Genomic DNA, 4,978 nt, shown 5'->3' with positions numbered 1-4,978 from the left:
CTTCAAAAGGACAAAGGATAAACCTCACGAAAATAATGTAGATGGTGTTAGTGGTGGTTCTATTTTGGTTGAAGACATCCTCTTAGAGAAATCTGGCAAAGTAGTTTTTTTTTTTTGGTTTTATGAGTAGTTGTTGATGGTGATAGAGTTGTGAAAATTGTAGAGAAGGGAAAATCTAGTGTAAAGAGTGTAAAAATATGATGATTGGATTTAACTGCCAACAGATATTGGAATCAACAATCAAAGACAACAATCAAGCTCAGGAAACCATCGCTTGAGGTAATTTTTTTTTTTGGTTTTATGAGTAGTTTTGACTTTGTTCGTTTATGTTGAATTATTTTATCGCTCTTTTATTTAACATTTTATATTAATTTATTATAATATTGTCAATTTATATCATTACGTTATATATATATATATATAATATATATATATATATATATATATATATATATATATATATATATATATATATATATATATATATATATATATATATATATATATATATATATATATATATATATATATATATATATATATATATATATATATATATATATATATATGGGGGGGGGGCTTCGCGCCCCCCCCAAGCAACCCCGCGCGCGTAAGTCGTTACGCGCCATATTAGTTACGCGCCATTGTAGTTGTGTCCCTGTGTCCCACCTGTGAATAGAGATCTGTAATTTCTATTCGAACAATCCTTGTGTCCCGGTCGTCATTTATATATCCCGCCTGTGCCCCCGGCGCCCCCGTAGTAGTTGTGTCCCTGTGTCCCGGTCGTGATTTGTGTCCGGGTGTCCCAGTCTGTAATTTCTCTTTGAGGTTCCCGGTCGTCATTTATATCCCCTGTGTCCCGGTCGTCATTTGTGTCCCGGTGTCCCGGTATGTAATTTCATCAGTTGACAAACATGACGTCAGTCGACAAACAACTTCATGACGCATACAGCTCAATCCTTATAAAGATGTCAGTCGACAAACATGACGTCAGTCGACACACAAACATGACGTCACTCGACACACACACACACAGACAACTTATTTATATATATCTATATAGGCCTATATATATATATATATATATATATATATATATATATATATATATATATATATATATATATATATATATATATATATATATATATATAATATTATTTATAATATTTTTTTATCATTCATATTATTTTATTTATTTAATTCCATTAAAAACAGTAAGTATGCACTACTTAATCATTACTTAAGACTTATACAGTATAGTAAACTATAGGCCTATTCATAAACAAACAAGGTCAAAGTGATTTGGTTTGTCTAGGTTAAAGTGTAATACGTTAACATATGCTTTTATCAGGATATACTTAGACTTGTTGTCCTCCCCTCATTGGTCTTTGAATCTGGTTAATCTAAAGAACCTTCCTCTCAAAAACAACACTGAAGTTTTAAGTCAAATATATCTATGAGATTCACTTACCAGAGGAGGGGGGGGAGTCTTGCAAATTTCCTCATGGATCTATGCAGTAAAATGGAGAGAGAAACTCTATCCTAATATACTGTCTTACAAAATACCCTGTCCTAACCTATTTAATCCTGCCTGCATGTTGGGAGCTAAAAACTTACAATATGAGTAAAAAAAATTGATTTTATTCTTTAACGAGATCTATCAGAGATCCAGTAATCATAACCAAGTATGTAGTTTTGTAATGCAATTGTTGACGCAATTCAACAATAATATAACTAGATTTAATGTTTAAAAAAGTGATAATTAATGATTATTAGTCATTGTTATGACTTGTTTTAATTGATTTGTTTCTTAATTAATGTTATTATTTGTAATTAGTTAATTAATTAATTTAATTAATTGTTTCTAGTCTTACAGTGCCTTAATTCTCATTGAAGAGAACGCTGTGTATACCCTTGTTTTATCATAATAGCGTTTCTCTGGAATCCGTCGAGATGGTTTTCCCCCTCATCTGATAGAGGGTGCAGGATAAACCATCAGTTTTGTGGTTTACCACTCTCTTTGTTTTTTATTATACTTTTAATTTTCTTACATTAACAATATCTTTTTTGGGGGGAGGGCTTAAAACCTAAGGGGAGATGAACCGTGTACCTCGTCTTTGTTCTTTTACTAACCTTTCTAATTTCCTTGTAGATTCATTTTTTTTTCTGTTTGACGAATCCAAGTATAAACTAATTGCATTGAAAATTATAAATTAGAATACAAGAGAAGGCAGTTTCAATTCAACCCGATACCTCAATTCTAATATAATTTCTGATTCCGATAATATTTATATTTTTCATAATTTTTATAAACAATATTAGACTCCTTTAAAGAAAGGAGCAACATTAAAAAAACAGAAATCATTCTACATATGAAGGGGTTACCCCCCACCTTGATACCTTGATCTTTACGCTAAAGTTTTCAACACTGAATAACTTGTTTTATTTTCTAATCGCTAAAATGGCTGAAATAAATTAGATTCATATGCTAACAAACGAAAAGTTGATAGGCTGACGACATAAATATATAATTTTTTTGTAATATTAACTTCTATTATTGACAAAACAAGGAGCATTACTACTATTAATTTGTCTTTTTGGTCGATTCGATGTTTGTTTGTTCTGTTCTCCATGGCTTACATTTTTAGCTTTTCTGATTTGACAGTTTTGTATTGTCTTTTTTCAATATTTTTATGCCTACAATATTCCCTAAAGATGGATTGGAAAAGATTTTGTGTAGGTATCAGCACTTTTTTGTCTTACTGAAAGATTATCTTTTTATTTTTGTCATCAGTAAAGTCAGTATCGTAACAGTAAAGCCCCATCCCCTCCTGATATGAACACAGTGTGTAACTTATCAATAGTTTTTAGCTGTATAATTTCTAGAACCCTTTCAATTTTCCTGTCCCTCCCACACTCTCGATGGAGATATGGTTAATGTCTAGCCAAATATCAGACCATTGCCAACCTTTTAGTATTATATAAATTTATTAAAGCAACACTTGCCACGACTTTTTTTTGTGAGTGTTTTTTTTTACGATTGATCTTATTGGTTTGTAGAAAAATATAGTAAATAGGCGTTTTTATTTTGATTTATGTTAAATATTAAATGATAAATAAAGTTTTTTAACTAAAAGTAAGGAGCGACATTAAAACTTAAAACGAATAGAAATTACTCCGTATATGGAAAGGGCTTTTCCTCCTCAACGCCCCGCTCTTTACGCTACAGTTTGACTCTTTCTCTTAACTCTACTTTTTAAAACAGTAAAAAACTTTAACAGAAAGAGCGGGACGTTGAGGAAGAAAAGCTTGGTATTACGAGAAGTAAAACCCTCATATGCGTAATAATTTCTGTTCGTTTCAAGTTTTAATGATGCTCCTTACTTTCAGTTGAAAAAACTTTTCACGTTTATTTTTTCATTGTTTTTTTTTAAATAGTATTAGAATGTCTTGCATGTCTGTCTTTGAAATTGAATGTCTTCATTAAAATTCTCTTCCCCCATAAAAAATTCCTCCGTGGAAAGATCCTTCCACGTAACCCTCCCTCCATCTACTTCTCCTCCCGCCCGCCATTGTATGGGGGGTGTTTCCCCCTATTTTCCAAAATAAGTAAAATTTTCTCAGGCTCGTAACTTTTGATGACAGAGACTAAATTTGATGAAACTTATATATTAAAAATCAGCATTAAAATATGATTCTTTTGATATAACTATTGGTATCAAAATTCTATTTTTTAGAGTTTTGGTTACTATTGAGCCGGGACGCTCCTTACTTCAGTTCGTTACCACGAACTGTTTGAAAGAAAATTTCCCCAGCATTTAAACTTAAAACAAGCAGAAATTATTCGGCATAGGGGGGCTTAACTTTTTGTAAATTCTTTATTAGAGACTGCTCAAACACAAGGACCGTGGTAGTTTTATAGAACATTAAGATTTTAGTATAAAGACCGAAGGTTGCGGAGGGGAAGACTCCCTCATATTTTAGTAGTTTTAGCTAGCTCCCAAGTCCCCCTCACTTTTTTGGAGTGAGCATTATCTGTTTAGCTAACAGGGGTATCACGAAGAGGCTATCTTCGCTCATGTCGCCTGGTTTTGCTAAAATTACCTTTTTCTATGCCAAAATAGAACTGGGAAGATGTTCTTTTTCTCTCTCTCTCTATACATATATATAAATATCCCATTTTGAGGCAAAAAGACCATCTTCAAGAAAAATAAAACACAATATAAAAACTAACTTAAAAAAAATTTAAAACTAGCTTAAGGAATAAGTAATTTTGATATTCAGAAAATGAGAATTTTCCAAACTGCAATCCTGTAAATTTCTTTGAAGCTGAGAAGAATATTGTTTTTTCTAAGCATATCAGCATCTAAATTAGAAAATTCTTATAAAACCTTTGAGCTTCCCAGAAGGATTTTGGAGCCTTTTATTTCCTAGTTCTCTCATAGCTGAGCACATAATTTTGATCCTTTCTTCTGCCTAAAAAGAATTGTAAACAATATTTAAGTATACTTACCTTGTCCCTTTAAGTATACTGACCTCATTTTTTAGGCTTTGAATTTGTAGAGATTGAGCTTTAATTGTTTCTTCCATCTGTTGATTTTCCCGCAAAAGATCTGAAACTTGCTTCTCCAAAATAAGTTTCTCAGATTTTTTTTTGTCCCTTAATTTTTTTGCAGCCTTTCGATTTTGAATCAATCTTTTCGTGTCTTTGTCCATTTTACTTTTTTTCTTTTTCGTGTCTTCTTTGTCCATTTGACTGTTTTTCTTTTTCGTATCTTCTTTGTCCATTTGACTGTTTTTCTTTTTCTTCTTCTGTGCCAAATTTTCCTGTTTTGTCCGTTTGCCATCTCCTTCATATTTTTCAACTATTGCTGATCCACTATCTTGTATCTCGTAACTGTATCTTGGATTTTCTTTAAACGCTTGCAATTCAGTGAATTCCTTTGAAGAAGCTTCATCGCTGATTTGGGGTGAG

General features: G+C 31.8%; 2 protein-coding genes across 6 annotated transcripts in view; one reads left to right on the top strand and one right to left on the bottom strand.

Annotated features, from left to right (window-relative positions):
* LOC136031983 (transmembrane GTPase Marf-like) overlaps positions 1-4,978 on the bottom strand; it is a 503,142-nt gene that overhangs the window by 174,804 nt on the left and 323,360 nt on the right. The gene's annotated exons all lie outside the window — the stretch shown is intronic.
* The window catches only part of LOC136031979 (acyl-coenzyme A oxidase 1-like), a 168,548-nt gene that overhangs the window by 24,876 nt on the left and 138,694 nt on the right, over positions 1-4,978 (top strand). For 2 of the 5 annotated variants that reach the window (XM_065712016.1, XM_065712014.1), the window contains exon 1: positions 147-279. The exons of 1 other annotated variant lie outside the window; for it this stretch is intronic. The gene's annotated coding sequence lies outside the window, so the exon portion shown is untranslated. Of the gene's footprint in view, positions 1-125; positions 280-4,978 lie in introns of those variants that run through there. 2 more of the 5 variants (XM_065712022.1, XM_065712018.1) reach the window with 2 other exon arrangements.

Source organism: Artemia franciscana, chromosome 10, assembly GCF_032884065.1.
Source record: "Artemia franciscana chromosome 10, ASM3288406v1, whole genome shotgun sequence".
Classification (NCBI taxonomy): domain Eukaryota; kingdom Metazoa; phylum Arthropoda; class Branchiopoda; order Anostraca; family Artemiidae; genus Artemia; species Artemia franciscana.
Note: the sequence above shows the minus strand (reverse complement) of the source record. Positions and strands in the feature narration are given on the sequence as shown.